The sequence below is a fragment of the Mastomys coucha genome, unplaced genomic scaffold (genome assembly GCF_008632895.1).
Source record: "Mastomys coucha isolate ucsf_1 unplaced genomic scaffold, UCSF_Mcou_1 pScaffold7, whole genome shotgun sequence".
Classification (NCBI taxonomy): domain Eukaryota; kingdom Metazoa; phylum Chordata; class Mammalia; order Rodentia; family Muridae; genus Mastomys; species Mastomys coucha.
In genome coordinates, this window is record NW_022196913.1 from 73,962,748 (window position 1) to 73,980,644 (window position 17,897).

General features: G+C 41.5%; 1 protein-coding gene across 1 annotated transcript in view; it reads right to left on the bottom strand.

The window, feature by feature from the left end:
• The window catches only part of Stk3 (serine/threonine kinase 3), a 249,173-nt gene that overhangs the window by 34,944 nt on the left and 196,332 nt on the right, over positions 1-17,897 (bottom strand). The gene's annotated exons all lie outside the window — the stretch shown is intronic.

Below are 17,897 nucleotides of genomic sequence, written 5' to 3' on the forward strand. Positions count from 1 at the left end.
GCAGTCTGTACAGAGTATACACTAAAGTAGCCGCTGTCTGCAGTCTGTACAGAGCATATGCTAAAGTAGCCACTATCTGCAGTCTGTACAGAGCATATGCTAAAGTAGCCGCTGTCTGCAGTCTGTACAGAGCATATGCTAAAGTAGCCGCTGTCTGCAGTCTGTACAGGGCAGCATGATAAAGTAGCCACTGTCTGCAGTCTGTACAGAGCATATGCTAAAGTAGCTGCTGTCTGCAGTCTGTACAGAGCATATGCTAAAGTAGCCACTATCTGCAGCCTATACAGAGCATATGCTATAGTAGCCACTATCTGCAGTCTGTATAGAGCAGCATGATAAAGTAGCCACTGTCTGCAGTCTGTACAGAGTATATGCTAAAGTAGCCACTATCTGCAGTCTGTAAGAAGCGATATGTTAAAGTAGCTGCTCTCTTGCTCTGCTCTGGACCCAGATGCCAAAAGCAGCACAGATCCCTCGGCCATGTGATGCTCTCAGACACTGACACACTTCCCCAACTCCATGTACATTCTATCCCATCTGCATTTATGGGTCTTCAGCTCCTCATGAAAGGTCCTGTGCCATGCAGAATCTGTTTTAAATAAAACATATGTTCAACTTTCCTCTTATCTATGACAATGAGACTCTTAGCTGAGACGTCCCAATGCGGCAAAGTTTTGTCCCTTGTGCAACCAAAACAAATCCTCAAAAAAAAAAATGTATTTTAAACTGAGTGCTCTTCCCAAGGCTGTGCTGAGGACAAGTTTCCTCAGATCTTCTCTTTTCCATCAATCTCATTCCCAGTTCCTCCTTACAACTACCAGCAGCCCCTTCAGCCACTTCCTCTCTCTGCTCTCTAACCAAAAGGGCCACCTCTGTAGCTAAGAAACCCTGGGTAGGTCTGGGAGTTGTAGTTTTAAAGCTGAGATGGCTAGCTTAACACAGCTACCACACCACTGAGGTCCAGATGACAGCAGGAGGCAGGGGAGGGGAAGGGCAAAAAAAAAAAAAAAAAAGGGCTCCAAAGTCTTTTTTATGGTTTTGCAATCTTGGCAGGAGTGACACTAGGCACTAGGTAATCCTTTGTCCTGTGTGGTGAGTGGTGGGTGGTGATGTTACTTGCTTTGCAGGATCCTGGCTTCTGCTTACAAGATGACAGTAGCAGCCTGGAATTGACACAATCAAAAATGTGTGTAGACATTTTACCAAATGGCCCCTGGAGGACATTGCTCCTAGTCAAAGAACAGATGGCATGCTTTAGGGTCTCTGGTATAAAGAATAAAAATAAAATAAAGTGAGCAAAAAGGCTGAACTTGACCATGTGTGGAAGACACTAGGGGTGTCTAGGTTACAGCCTTCATTTTAAGCATCATAAATAGAATTTCCAAGTGAACACAGGCACAAGAATGCTGGAGTTGGAGATGAGAGAGAAACAAGGATTCCAACCCCTACACAGCCTCTCCCTGAAGAGAACTAGTCTTCTGGGATAAGCATTCAAGCTTTAAATCCCCAAGGAAGCTTCTCACTGAAGAGCACAGATGCTTCTCTGGCTCATGGAGCCTCTCAGGAAGCAGACTGAGACTAGGCTTGGGCTTGGGCGGAAGAAGGACTAAGCTTAAGATACGACCAAGTTCAAGGAAGAGGAACACATGCAAGGATTGCAATGTGGCCTCTTAACCATCGCTTCCAAGTTTCATGTCTAGGGTTTTCATGGAGGGAGCTGATGGGACCCAGGAAGACCTTTCCACTCCGCAGTTCTCAGAGATTCTTGAGGTGATTAAGATAAAGAGGGCATTTCACCCCTCCCTAACCACGTACAAAGCTCTCTCATGTTCTCTCTCTCATGTTCTCTTCTCATGTTCTCTCTCTCTCTCTCTCTCTCTCTCTCTCTCTCTCTCTCTCTCTCTCTCTCTCTCTCTCTCTCTGCGTGTGTGTGTGTGTGTGTGTGTGTGTGTGTGTGTGTGGTTGCAGAGGTTAAGGGACTGGTGGTGCACAGAGGAGCAGAGCCAGCTCCGCCCACTTGTGTGCGTATGCATGTGGAGGCAGAGGTCAGTTTCAAATGTCGCTTCTCAGGTGCTAGCCACTTTGTCTTTTGAGACAGGATCTTTCACTGTCTACAGCTCACCTAGAAGGCAAGGCTGGCTAGCCACGAAGTGCCACATCACCATGCTCTTCTGCATGCTCTAGGGGTTAAACTAGGGCTTCACACTTGTGTGGTGAGCCATGGAATGACTAAGCCGCCTCCCCAACCTGTCCTCTTCCTTTTAAATTCTCCTCCTCTTTCAGCCCATGCATACACATGCCGCCACATCTGTGCCACCAGCACCTCCTTCATCTGCTCTTCTAATTTTGTACAAAGTATTTACCTGTTAGCATCTGTCTTCTCCTGTTCTGTGATTTCCCCTCTCCTTCTATTCCTAATGAGGTGGCACTGGCACCTGTCACCAAATTTATCTAAATTATTCCATCTCAACTGATAAAAGAATGTGTGGCAGAAATGGTGACAGAGAACTCGAGACATGATGGCACTGTGAACAGGATGGGTGCCATCTTTAACTCCAGTTACAAGGCAATTTTTTTCTGTGTGGCAGGCAGCACAGGCTGTTGTTCATAAGGAACAGAGGAGCTATCAGGGGCTCAGATGCTGCTAGTTCAGAGAACACTGTCAACAGACTAACCCTCCTCAGAGATGCAGCCTTGAGCTATGGACAAAATTGCAGGCTGAGAACCAACAGAAGAACCCCCACCTGCTTCAGGAAGCATATACAGTCTCTGTGAGGGAATACAAACTTATTTGCCATAGGTAGAATCAGAAAAAAATGTGATCTATTCTTGAAGAAAAAGGCAGTCTAGAGTTTAGCTTTGATATGACCCAGATATGACATATTAAATCAGCTATACTTACATTCAGTCAGGCAGAGGAAAATAAGCTCATAAAAAATGAAAATATGGGAAACCTCAGCATGAAAATATAGTTTTTAAACTGAAAAATTAAATATAACAAAAATGTAGTAAATAACCTTAATTTTAGAATGGAATTGATAAAAGTAATCTATTAAAGAAAGATGAAGAGAACTATCTGATCCAAAGACAAGAAAATCCTGAAGAACAAAGAAGACAAGTTTCTGAGACTCATGCAACAGGAAACCCTCCTGGGAGTTCAGGAGGGAGAGGGTGGGTGTGAGAAAACATATCTGCATGAGCAAGAGTAGAAAGAAGCTTCTAGATCTGCAGAAGGTACACATCTAGAAAAACAAGACGTGTCAGCTGTAAACAGTATTGATCACAAAAATGTATGCCTAGGCTTGATTATAAAACAAAAAGTAAGGAAGAAATTGAAGTAAGTCAGAGGAAACAAAAATACCACAGATAGGGACAGTAATATGACTCAGCAGATTTTTTTTTCTCTAGAAAATAGTTTTAAGTTCAGGAGATTAAGTGGACAAAATACTTCATAACACTGTGGGAGTGGAGCAGCTACCTAGGCACGATGAAAGCAACACACAGGGAGCAAGACTGGAGCTACTTCTCCAGGGAGCATGCTCCTCCTCCACCCAGCCACCACAGGGAGATGTTTAAAACACAATACTCAATAGCCATCACAGACAAAAGCCCTTTACAAAACAACCATGGCACTGAATTCAAACTATATCATCAGGTAACACAGACCTCTTTGTCAAAGTCTAGACCAGAATATACCACAACCCCTCCAGAGACGACCAAGGAGGACTCTATCCACGAGCTGCCCCACCTGTGCTTTCTAGCCCCCTTCAAAGATAAACTCAGGACATGGTCTTTATCAAAGCTGCTGGGGGAAGCATGCACACACACACACACACACAACACATATGTAAAATATTAATGCTTGTTGAGTCTAGGTGGAGAATTTTCAGTCTTTATTATACTATTTTTGAAGTTTTTAAATTGTAAAAGTTTTCATAATAAAAATAACTTGAAGAAAAATTGGAGGACTTTATTCAGAATACTCTTCTCCCACTCCTCCCAAATTTTGATATTCTCTTGTTTGGGAGAGTTGTCAAAGTATTAGGTATGTGATTAGAAAACATGATTCTGAAACCCACATGTATGAACACTGGAACTGGAATAGGTCTCTAGAGTTTGCTTCTGACGGCATCAGACGCACAGCCGCCCTGGAAGTATTTGCGGAGTGAATAGATGGAGAAATGAAGTGAGAAGCAGCAGCCTGGGTATTTAGGAATTTGCTAAGATATCTCAAGACACAAAGTGCCTTAAGGAAGTTATGAAGATGATATGAACAAACAGTTGGTGTGATCCATATGCACTCTCTTCCGTGCACGACAGAGCTTTCATGCACGGGTTTCTCAGTCAGTAACCAGAGATGATACTGACCAAACAGGAACTAGGCCCATACCTCTCATGTTCTCCTTGAGTTAGCATCAAAGATTAACATGAGAGGTCCAAAGGATTCAAATGCCAGGTTTTCCCTGTTTGTCTTATCTCAGCATTCTGAAACCCACACAAGCCCACACTAAAGGTACTTCATCTTTCCAAGGGTTACAGAGGGAAACAGCTGCACACAGATTTTTGGCATGTAACTCATAGATAAAATAATGCAGCATTCTTCTAGATAAATTACACACTTTAAAAAATATTCTTTCCTTCTTTTATAAAAATAAACTCACCGGGTGGTGGTGGCACACGCCTTTAATCCCAGCACTTGGGAGGCAGAGGCAGGTGGATTTCTGAGTTTGAGGCCAGCCTGGTCTACAGAGTGAGTTCCAGGACAGCCAGGGCTATACAGAGAAACCTTGTCTCAAAAAACCAAAATAAATAAATAAAAAGGGAATTAAAAAAAAAAAACTCAAAGGTTTAAATTCTAAAAGCAATTTTACCCCTAAATGTTTTTAAACAAAATCCAAACAAGACAGAAATATATTTTTATAAATACACACACACACATACACTCACACACACACACACAAACACACGAGCACACACACAGAGTAAAATAATCTGTAACTGTGGGCAGGGATTGGCAGTATCTACAATGTGTAGGGGCTCATTTTATAGCACTTAGTCTTCCCAAAATAGCCCTCAGGAGTTAAATCTCAGTGTTTATTTAGCAACTATTAGATCCAATAACCAATATCTAAAACAGCATTTCCTCAGAGACTCTGTGCGTGACCTCTGAACTGCTTGGTGCCTAACTCTACACACATGTCAAACAGAAAGAATAATAGCTAGCTACCTCCCAGCTATTCCAGAAGATCTAATGAGACAGGGAGCCAGACCTCCATGGTGAGTCAATTATTCCCTGGGCAGAAGTTATGTTATTTGTGAGGTGCTGTAGTACTAAGGATAATAAAGTATTGTGTAGGCATTACAAATAGCTTGGCTTTTATTTCCCAAAGTATTTACATTTAATCATTCAAAGAAACATGCCAACCTTGTAACGAAAGGCCAAACGTCTTTAGACACACACACACACACACACACACACACACACACACACACACACACACACGCGCGCGCGCGCGCATGCACACAGGCATGCACACTGAATTTGATAGAAGGAAATTATCCTGAAATTTTACAAACTGTTGTTTCTCTCTTGATGGGAATAGGAGTTTAGGAGAAGCTGGCTTAGCCCTCGCCGGAACCTAGATCCGTCAGAATGGCCTACTACCTTAAAGTACGCTTCATGAGGCAAGTTCAGAGTCCACTACTTTCAGCTTGCTAGGAACAAGTTTAGGATGTTGTTCTGCTAAGAAAAGATATGGATCTGTGAATGTAATTCCACTTAAAGAGGCACAGTCCAATTTCAATTTATATTAACACATACACACATAAATAAGACATTTAATTTTGGATCAGTGAAGTCACAGGCTGTTAAAAAAGTTCACACAGGATGGTCATGCTCTCATGAGTAAAAATGGATAAAATTGATTTTTTACACCAGATTAGCCACACTATATTAATCATATAAAATATTTCCCTGAAAGTCTTGGCACAAAAAATAGGCCAATGTGTTCTGTTGTGGCTATTTTTTCCAATGTAAATTTAGACAGGGAGAAAAACTTTAGAAAGTAATCACAAATTTCAAAATCAATAAATTCAAATTGTTTTCAAGGCAGTAAATGCTCAGGCTTGCCAAATGCTACAGGAAACTGATGTGCAATCTGTCTGGCTGCTGGACCATGTGAACAAAAGAACTGAGGGAAGATCTTAAAGTAACAGAAACTCAATGGTCAACAGATCTTGTTTCAGGAGACCATTTGTTTAGTGCATAGAAAGACAAAGAAGCAAGAGCTAGCAGCCAGTTAAAGTGGGGTGTGAGCAGTTATCTTAACCAGCTTGCATTGACTGGGGCTAAGGAGCAACAGTTGCTGTGGCGATTAGCACCAGCTAGTCAGTGGCAGGAGTCTCAGTTATGGAAGAGAACTTAGGCTGTGCTTGGGAGCAGGGAGTCTGCTAGTCTCCAAAGCCTAAGCCTGCCTGCATCGCTTGAGATCACAGAAACCCACCAGTCCTTATTCACCACTTCCAAAGACCTGTCTCCGAGGATTTAGCTTTTGTTATTTTGTCTTTTTTTTTTTTTCAGAGCTGAGGACGGAACCCAGGCCTTTTGCACTTCCTAGGCAAGTGTTCTACCACTGAGCTAAATCCCCAACCCCAGGATTTAGCTTTTGATGTTAATAGACAATAGTACAATTCTTTACTCTAAGCTTCCAACCTTTTAAGAACAAGAAGCCATTGAACAAAGAAAATAGTTTCTTTCCTGTGAATTGAGAAAATGTCAGGCTGATTTAATGCTCAAGTATCATTATTAGTACTTTTAGAAGAAATACTATTTCATCATTAACTCAGAAATTGCGGAGAAGGTAGCGGAGTCAGTAAGAGTGCCTGCTGCCAGCCGCCCCCAGCCCCCATGGCTTGAGTTCAGAAGGTGAGAAGCTGCTTTCCAGTGTCCTCTGACCTCCACATGCAAGCCACAGCACACAGGTGGATGCATGCAAATATGCACACACACTAATAACACATTTATAAAATTTTATAACTTAAAAAATTAAATTATTTAAAATTAATTTAGTCCAAAATGTATTAAATCACCAAGGAAACTACTAGGATCTAATGAGCAACTTTCAGATATATGAATAGTTTTACAAAAATGCATATTTTGTAGACAGTGCATTATGGGAGAATTGAAAATATCCAAGCCAGGTGGACACTGGGTAGCATCATAAAAACACGAGCACTGTAAAATAGCACAGTCATAAGTAAATGGCACAGCGAGTGGCACAGGCGTGACAGCAGTTACACCAGAGGAGAGTGAAGGGCTGGGGCAATGCACAGTGCAACTGTGAGGTGACCAAAGTCAGCAGCCGACTGAGGTGACAGGAAGAACTGAGTAAAAGACACTTAGGAGGCAAATGCCCTGGATTTGGGCAGTTCAACTCCTTTAAGCTGTAGGTTCCTCATCCACAAGACCAAAGTAATATACTGGTTTGTGTGGAAAAGTGAAGAATGACTCTTTTTCATAGTGGTCCAAGTACATCATGTCCACACACCTATTTATTTAACACTGTATAATGATAAGAGAACACAGTCCCCACCTGACTAGGAAACAGGAATATAAACAAACGGTCAAGTGACAATGACATATGTAATCAGACTCACTCGAGGTCACACAGATGCAGAGAAAAGTGTGTGTATGAGGCACTAAAGCCTGGGAAAGTGACAGGGACTCAATGAAGTCTCTGTACAAGTGGCATCTGAACCTGGCTCACAACCTGGAAGTTTTTACTTCCACTGTGAGTCACCAGGCTCCTCACTTACCACATAAATTAGAGCACACATACAAACCTTAGGACAGTGTGCTGTTGGAACTGAAGGGGGTGAGCACAGTCTGGAGGATGTAGGGAGGCAGCATGAAAGGCAGAGGGGAGGGAGAAAGAACAAGCGTGCATCATAGGACTGCATTCCCAGCCACCAACACTTGAAAGAAAGCGAGGGAAGAACCTAACAGGCCCATGTGCTGCTTCTGCATCACTAGAACACTGACTTGAGCAAGCTACTGTTGCTGTCAGTGCCATCTGAACAACCTTAAAGTTAACGTCAGGCAACAAACCTACAGAGTCTTGCTTACACTGTTAGCATGCACCTGCCTACTGATATGGGCTAAAATAACTTCTTAGGAAAATGAGTGAAAAACATGATTGCAAAATGTTTTCAGTCCTTTCATGCATCAGATAAATTTAACTTATCCAACAAATACTTATTAACTTGCTCTATAATACAAAAGCAAATTCCTTTAATCTGGAAAGATCAAGGGCATGATAGTGATTTTAGAACAGTGGGGACTATGTTGTATTATTGACTTGACAAACTTTGCTGAAGAAATATGTACACAAGAGGAGAGAGAGACAGAGAGAGACAGAGAGAAAGAGAGAGAAACACACAGAGAGACACAGAGAGAAAATGAAAGCAGCAGCCATTAACCTAATTGCAGTAGTCTGTGCTGGGTGACAGCCCCATTCCTTTACGTGACCACACTCACTAGAAGTCAGGTGCTCAGAAAGAATAGCCAGTGCAGGCAGAGATGGAACTTAAGCAGCTGTCTGTAGACTGCTGGTCAGGGTTTTTTACTACTTCAAGCCCTTCAGGCTGTTTTATAATATACAGCCCTTAGGGCAAACAGTATTCCATTCCATTTTTTTTTCAAACAAAGTAATGTAACTTCCATAGTCTGCGCCCAGTTAGAGCATGGGGCTGCTGAGGGCTTTTGACCTCCCGCTGGATTACAGTTGAGTGCTATGCTGGAGTACTGCTAGAACTTTTGGTGTGACCATCAGTGGCAGCTGTGAAAGAGGGACACTAAATAAGGCTGTGTGGCTTTACTAGATAACCCATGCACCATGGGGAAGTATGATGTTATCAAATGACCTATGTTGGTTACAATACTGAAAATAATTTTTCTCTACATACGGTACAAATCTGCTTTTCTTTAACTAGAAGGTAATATCCTGGAAGGGGGGTGGATTCAGATAGATTTATATAGCTTGTAGAGTGTCTTAAATGTATTAGATGACAGAAATTCTAAAAGTCTCCCAAACAGTATAGCACAAAGTGACCATTTCCTAGCTACTGGGGAGGGTGGGGTGAAGGAAGACTGGGAACTTGAGAGTGATTCTTTTTCTTCTTCCACATGCTATGGACCAGCTGGTAATGCTCTGTCACAGTACCTCATCTGTTAGGCACTGCAGCTAATTCTCCGTATTTGGATAGGAAAAAGACATCATGTTTCAAGGGGTGGCACTGACAAGAGGGGATGGCTGGTACTAACAATACATATGTGGCTTTGGAGAGAGGGAAAACAGTCAACAATTTTCCCACATAACGGCTGTAGAAACACAGATGGAACTGAGAAATGGGAGGTGAAATTCGGAGATGGTGTGGCCCGTGGCAGCTCCCCAGCACTTTCCTCCATAGACACACCATCTGTAGCTCAGACTCTGACTGCTGGGAATAAGGACAACTCTATGCAGTTGTTCTTGCAGCAAGATGCATCTATGAGACCAAGGTCTGGCCAACATATATGGCAGCTTCTCAGTCACCGTCTCAAAAGCCATCTGGGCATGCCCCATCCAGCCCTCTTCAACCCGCTGCGTGGAAGGGAGACGCCCCATCCTGGACCACAGAAATGAGAGCAGCGTCCTAGGTAACGGCAAGTAGTAAGCTGGAAGGATTGGAACTCTAGGGCAGAGTTTACCTTTTCAACTTCTGTTAAACAATGTTGTTAAAAATGTTCTTAAAATGATATCTTTACCCCCACTTTTTTAGATTATATTCTTAAAAGTGAGTAAAAGGACAAGAAGGCATTCTCAAACCTATGAGACTACGGCGAAGTTATTCTTCAGAAAGTTTACAATGTGCCTCCTTACCTTTCACCCAACGCTACAAGCAACTTGATCACTAATTGATAGAACTCTTTTAGTATTAATGGAGTAGATAACCATGTCATAAATATATTAAGAATATGGACACCTCCAAAAGCAAAATACAGTAAGCCTTTTCTGGGTACAATGTTGGTACCAGTTGCCCTAGGTAGACTCAGGAGGCCAGAGGCCAGGCCAAAAGGATTCCCTGAGCCCAGGACATAGGGCCAGTCTGGGCAACACAGCAAAGCCTCTAAATAAAACAAACAAACCAAACCAAAACTGAAGCCCAAGCTCAAACCATGACACTTTTTTATGTTCCCATGTAGTCATCTTTCTTCCACTTCTTCATAAACCAGTAAGAGGCCAGCTTTCCCCTTTGGTCTGTATTCTGAAGGGATCTGGCTTCAGACTTTACCATCTCATAGATGCTATTAACATAAAAGCAGTGTTGACTTTCTGAAAGTCAAACAACACTCAGCTCACAGTCTTGTGTGATTTACTCTTGCTAAAACTTTTTATACATTTGCTTCCTCTTTCTGAAGTATCCCCCCTGAGCACTTAAGACAGTGTGCGCCTCCTCTGCTGCTGCCCTCCAGGGACCTGTCTCCTGTGTCTGCTTTCCACCAGAGTCGGGGTGTGTGTAGGGAGTAACTTCTCCAGAGGTCTGATGGGACCCAGGTACACAGAACTGATTCATCACGGGAAGAAGCCAGTGTTCCTTTACTGGAATGACTCAGACTTCCTCCTCGCCCTGCTCCCCAGTTTATTCAAGAAAAGCACCTGGGAAATCACATGACAATCTTTCCTTGTCCTTAATTCCCATCACGGGAGGACTACAAATTCTCGCCAACCCACTGCCTCCCACCAGTTCCACTGCCATCACTCATGTCTGAGAGGACACAGAACTGTCACAGACTCGCCTATGTGACAGACTTCTCTACTTCTAATCCCATGTTCTTGTCATTAAGTTTGCAGTGATAAGCATCTCTCTGTAATTCTTCAATTAATCAACTGTCTACATCTAAACACCCAAATTCTTCATAGGACAGAGAGGCACCGCCTCTTCTCCAGCCTTCTTCCACCACTTCCAGCTCAATCCCATGCCTCTCCCAGCTTGGTCCTCTGCATCCGGAGCACTTCCCCACTTGTCCATCTGGTGCACTGTTACTCATTGTGAGAAATCTGTTTAAACACCAACTTCTTTAATAGTACCATTTTCTTAGGTGGGTGTCTCATTCCTCACAGAGTTTTCATGACTCTTCTACCTGGCAGTTACCCTACTGCATTGTGATTGGCTGTCTGAGTGCACCGATAACTGACTCAAATTCGGAAGTTCAATATTGTACCCTAGATCAGTAGGCATCAAACATTTTCTAAGAGGTGTATAAAAACATACGCCCAGAAAAAAATGGTCTGCTAAACAATTTTAAAATGAGATTACAGAACTATTATTACCTAGTACAATAAAATACAAGGTGTCCATTTTAATACACTGTTTTTGATTTAAATGCTATTTAGATGAAAATATCCACCTCGGTTAACCAACAAATACTTGATGGAGCAAGTGCTGTTTGGGAAACTGTCAGAAACCATCTTGGTGTTAGATGAGAGTGCTGAGTGAACCATCATGGTCTGTCTTGGAGGTATTTAAAATGTGGCAGGCATGGGGAAAAGGATTCCTAAAGTGTGTAGTAAAAGCCTGAAAGCAGAATGATGAAACACTTATGAGAGAGCTAACATTCTGTAGGGAAGGGGACACTGGGAAGACAACAAGCATTAAATGGCATCTAGGAGGCTGGCTGGCAATCGTCAGGCAGATGACAGCAGGGCAGTATGGCCGGAGAGGCAGTGCACAGGACTCAGAAGAAGGCAGAAACCTCTGCAGTAACATCAGGAGCCAAACTGTGATGGGGAGCCCAAAAGAAGTTTAAGGCTAAGCTCCCAGACACAGAGTTAAATCTAGTCACTAACCTGGACACCTGTTTTCTAAAAGTACCATATAGGAAGAATAAAAAGTGCTCCAAATAAGATACTCAGAAGAAGCATCTATCCCATGGCACCCACTGTGACTAAGCATGTAAGAAACAGATTAAACCAGGAGGTTGTAGTTGCATAGCTCCAGGCTGTATGGAAATGAAGACAACCGAGAATCATAATTCTTCGAGGCTCTGAGCTCTTCACCGTGGAGCCACTGTGCCAAGAAACACATTAAATGTTCAGTTTTGAATCAGGAGGAATACATTTTTACCTTTTATTTGAGATAGAAGATTAGATTCTAATCTTTTTGGTTTTTCCTTCAGATGAGCACTACAGGTATATTTTTGCAAGTCTGTGAATACTTAATTTAAAAGCCATGGACAGCAACCTCAAGGAGCCCTGACCGTGCAAAATGTTTTATAAACAGTTCCATGTGCACTGTTCATCTGGACCTCACTAGAGATGGATAGTGACCTTGTATTTTGTACTCATTTATTCAGAATTAGCCAAACCTTCTGTTTTTAATTACATACTTAATTCACCTAGCATGGTCTAATTACAGAAAACAAAACATCATTTAAACAAAAGGTGGCCTTGAACTTAATCTATCAAAACACCAGTTAGTTTAAAAAGTTCTCAGCTCTTAACAAACTGCCAAGACATGCAATAGCAATTTTCAAAATGCGATCATACGCTTTTACAGCAAAAGGTTTACTGCATAATCAAACATCTGCATATACTTTAAAAATTCAACATGCTGCTTTACTATTAATACAAATTTCCTTAAAATTTGATAGACTTTAAAAATCTTAAAGCTAAAGTTCATACTACAGAATAATTTTTAAATATCCAAGGTCAGTTTGGCTTTGAAATGTCAAATTATCATAACCATGGCTACTTATTGACAAAATGGTCTAGAACTCTATGTAAACTCTTATGTGGGATTTTTCCTTAGCACCCTTCTCTGTGATATTGTAGCATTGCACGTGTCTCTCAAACACAGTTTACAATGCCGAATTGTTAGTATTGGCTAAAGTATCTGTCCCTGACTGCAGATGTCATAAAAGTAGAGTTTGTGCCTTTTGTCTATAATCCCAGTGTGCAGCACACACCTCAATGCACACATGCTGACTTATGATGCTGTAAGAAACTATCTCCACAAGTGGGTTGCAAGATCTAATATACAAAAACTCCTAAGAAAGCAACCAACAGTATTCAAAGAACAGATGAGTTTTAAGGGTTTCAGAGTTCAATATACCAAACTATGTTTCTACACAGTGGCAATGAGTAAAACTGAGAAAAACAATTCTATTTAATCAACTTAAAACCATATCAAAATCAGTAAAGCATACAGTAATAAGCTTAACAAAACAAGTATGAAATTTCCACTCTGAAAACTAAAACGCATTACTGAAAACAAATCAAAGAAAAACAAAATGCACAGGGAAGCAAAACAGGTCCCTGGGTTGAAATCAGCCATGTGCTCACACTGACCTATAGACCAGTCAACACCAGGAACTACTGCATGGTTCCGTGTCTGAGAGGTAAACTCTGAGACTCTGAAAATAGAATGGCAGCTGCCAGGTGCTGGACTGAGGAAGGGAGAGTTGTGTAAAGGGCATACAGTTTCAGATTCGTAAGAAATGAACACAAACATATTCAATACCACTGAACTATATGTGTGTGCAAATGGTTAAAATGATAAGTATGGTAACCAAAATTCTCAAAAAGGATTTAAAGAAAATCTGGTAAAACAATATTTTTAAAGAACAAAACTAGGAGACAATACTACTCAATTTAAAAACTTTCTACAGAGTTACAAAAACTAAGAGAGTACGAGCCAGTGGAACAAAGCAGACTGCCTGGAGAAAAACCTAGGCATGGTCAATTGATTTGAGAAGGGTCCTAAGCTTGCTCAGTGGAGAAGGACTAGTCTTCTCAATAAATGGTTCTGAGGCAACTGGCTCTGAACAACGTGGAGAGGGATGAAGTTTGATGCTGACTTCATATAATATACAAAGATAGATTAGATGCCCAAGTTTAAGTAACAGCAGAGAGTATGAGTATAAACTTCTGTGACAACAGAACCTCACCTTTGGCACCAAAAGCACGAAACGAAAGAAAGAAATATCAAGCCATGAGAATTTAAATCTAATTTTAAAATTTGAGTTTTGTTTTCCTTAAAAAACACAGAAATAGTACGCGAGTATGTTTTCATTTAAATTCTAGGTATGAGATATGGGGCTGCTTGACTGTCCACAGCAGCAGACAATGATTTTCTTGTGCTTTAGCAGGGGCATAACTTTGCTAGTGGCAGATAGTTTCTGTGACTGTGTGGTGTTTGGAATTCTGGGGACTTTTTAGAAGGTATATAAATGCAAGGGTCTTGAGAGCTGGTGTAGATTCAACAATGAAGTTGGTTGGTTGTTAAGTGTGGAAAGAAGAAGGAGGAGGAGGAGGAGGAGAAGGAGAAGGAGGAAGAGGAGAATTATGAATTAGATATCCTGATGGAAAAGATTAAATTTCCCCCAAGAACTCAACACTCTAAATTAGCAGTAAGTAGTTTCAAGATAATTCCCCCCTTACCTCTCCATCCTTTTCTCTCTCCTATTTAGTATTAGGGAGTTGAAAGGGTGGAAAAAAGAAAAACCCACAAAGTAGCCAAACATTGGTTCAGGATGAGGCTGGAAAAGATGGCTTAGTAGTTAAGAGCACTCATTGTTCTTCCAGATGACCTGAGTTCAGTTCAAAGCCCCATGTCCTGTGCCTCATCACTGCCTATAATGGCAGCTCTAGGGCACCTGATACCCTCTTCTGGATTCTGTGGGTACATACACCTCCCTTCCTACACACATACGCGTGCACGCACACACACACACACACACACACACACACACACACACACATACACACACGTGTGCACGTGTACACACACACACAGAGAATATATTTTAAAGAAGTCGACACGCAATCTAGTTTTTCCAAAGAAATATGTAAATGAACAGTAAGTATACAAAACCATTGGAGACACATATCAAAACCACAATGAGAAACCATATCCTACCCTTTTGTATACTTCCAATCAAGATGACAGGTAACAGCAAATCTTACAGGGAATTAGGGAAACTGGACCTTCACACTGCTAATGGGAACAGAAAACATGTAGTCCTTTTATGAGATGGCCTGCAGTCAGCCATCTTAGAGTGTTACACTTAGTACTACTCCATGACTCAACAATTTTATTCCCAGGAATACAGCAAGGAAAAATGAAAATGAATGGATGTCTGAACAAAAACACATCTAAAATTGCTCATACCAGCGTTACCCATAACGGTTAATAGATAGAAATCCAAATGTCTATCAATTGATCAACAGATAAACAAATGATATATTTATAGAATGAATGCTAGTTAGCCATAAAAGGAGCACATGCTATGCTCTGAAAGTTCTACATAAATGAGAGCAGTCCATCCTTAAGGAATGTCCAGGATAGGTAAGTGCATGGTTTGCACTAGGGTCATACATAAGCTGCCAGTTGCCTTCTCAGGTGTGAGAAGTGGGTGGGGATGAGGAAGCCTGGGAGTAACAGTGGGGATTGGCAGGGGATGGGGTGGGGATGGGTGTGGCAATGTTCTAAAGTTGTGATAATGGATGCCCACCTCTGAATGAACCATACAAGTAACAGACTTATACTTTAAATGGGTGGAATTATATTTTTATAAAATTATTAAAATGCATACATGTTAAATACAGTATGTTCCTAGGAAAAGCAGCAAATGATATAAAGGTTGCAAATGGCTGGAGAAATGTCTTTCTAGCCAGGCTAATTTTCTGAATTTTGTTGCAAATTTACTAGAAACACAAACACCTGGTTTATACTCTACATGCATTGCAACACAGACACCTAAAACATTATCTTTTTCATATAAGAATGTGGATCTGCTATATTTGTGATAAATAATTAAGGAGGTGGTAGACAAAATTTGGACTAAATTTTTTTTTTTTTTAAAAAAATAAGCAGTTAAGCCAAATCCCAAAGATGACAGTAGTTACAAAGAAACAGCGACAGCAACTGAGCAGCCCCAAATAAGACAAGACCACAGGACTGCAGCCAGGCCTCTTCAGTTCAGTGAAATCAAAGAGCTGATGAGGGCCCAATAAAGGAGCGGTGAGGACCACATTCCTTCACGGAAGAGGTAAAAGCATGAGTGACTCAGCAGGCTGAGAGGCCAGTCTGAGGACTGCCAGACTCTACGACCAAATGGACTTTTCACAAGTTCATGTTCAAATTGCATGGGTGCAGGGTCTTCCTAGTTCTTATATCATTTTTAACATCTACCACTGTTACTCCACATGTGTTCTACCTCTGTATTTAGGAGGGCCTTAAACTGTAAGATGGTAAATTTCTCATCTTAAGACACTGAGTGGTAATTTGTTATAGCAGTTAATACAGACCCTCACATTCTCTACATATACTCTCATTAGAGAGTCCTCTGAAGATTCTTTTAGTTTTCTAAACATCTTCATTCTGCTAATGATATGAATTCTAGCTTAGACTTCTCTGAATTCTTACTTATGCAACTGTTTTGCTTTGGTTTGATTTTTGAGAGAGGGTCTTGATAAGCAGCTCAGGTTACCTTGAAATCTGCTATGTAGTATAGACTGAATTGAACTGGTGAACCTCCCGTCTCTGCTCCCCAAGTGCTGGAATGAAAGGTGTTTGTCTCTATAACTGGCTCCCATGTACAACTGTCTATTCAGTATACTGCTCACACTTAAACTATGAACTGATCCTTTCCCATCCAACAAGTTTTTTTTCCACTATGGAACTGTCTTGAGTCTCCTATTACTTTAATTTTCACATTCAAGCAATCATAAAATCTAATTGTCTTATCTCTGAAATTAGGAGGAAGACAGCTGGTCCTTACTATCCTTCACTCCTGTTTGCCAGGATGCTGTTTTACCTGTGCTTCCCTATGCAGATTCTCAAACATGGCCAGAGTAAACTTATTGTGTTACAGACCGAGTCATTTCTTTGCAGCCTTCTGATCTTATAAGCAGAATACAACAGCCCATTCTCTGTGATTTTATCCAGAGCCAGTCTGTGTAATATACCTGGCCATACGCCTGCATAGGAGACAATAGATATGGTTAGCCAGGGGGCATATTGTCCCTGTATGTCTCATGCTACTTCCTGCTTTGAGACAGGGTCTGTTACTGAATTCAGAAATGGGCTGGCAGCCAGCAAACCTCAGCAGTCCTGTCTTAGTGCCCCCATAGCACAGGAGTCACAGATACACACAGAGTAACAGACAGTATCTCAAACTGAGTCAGGCATATATCAGTCATTTTTGGCTATTCTTGAGCCATGGAGTCCCATATTTGTTATAATTAATATATCAAGTTCTACAAAGTCATTAAGCTATGATTTAATAAATTTAATAATTTTATCATGTTAGACTCCCATACCAAAGCAGCTAACTATATTACAAATGTGGTTGTTTATAGAAGCTTCAAGAATGAAATTACAGAAGGACTCTCAAAGTACGACTCATTCTATACAAAACCTAAACCAGCAAGACCACGAAGCTGGGGAGATACTCACCAGGCAAAAGACCTTATTGCCCACACATGTGATCTGAGTCTAAATTCCTGGCATCAACATAAAAGGCTGTGTGTATCCGTGACTCCTGTGCTATGGGGGCACAAGGACAGGACTGCTGAGGTTTGCTGGCTGCCAGCCCATTTCTGAGTTCAGTTCTGTCTCAAAAACAATCAGGACAGAGAGTTATAGAGCAAGGTTCTCTGACATCCTTCTCAGGTCTCCAATGTACAAGTATGTGCAACTGCATACGCAGGCATACTCCACACAGACCCCATCACAGACAGAGAAGCAGCAAGACTCGACAGTCTCTTGTTTGGAGATGTATTTCTGTGAGGTGGCTCAGTGTGCACAGGTGGTGTCTGCTGAGCCTGACCAGTCGATCCAGTCCCTGGAACTCA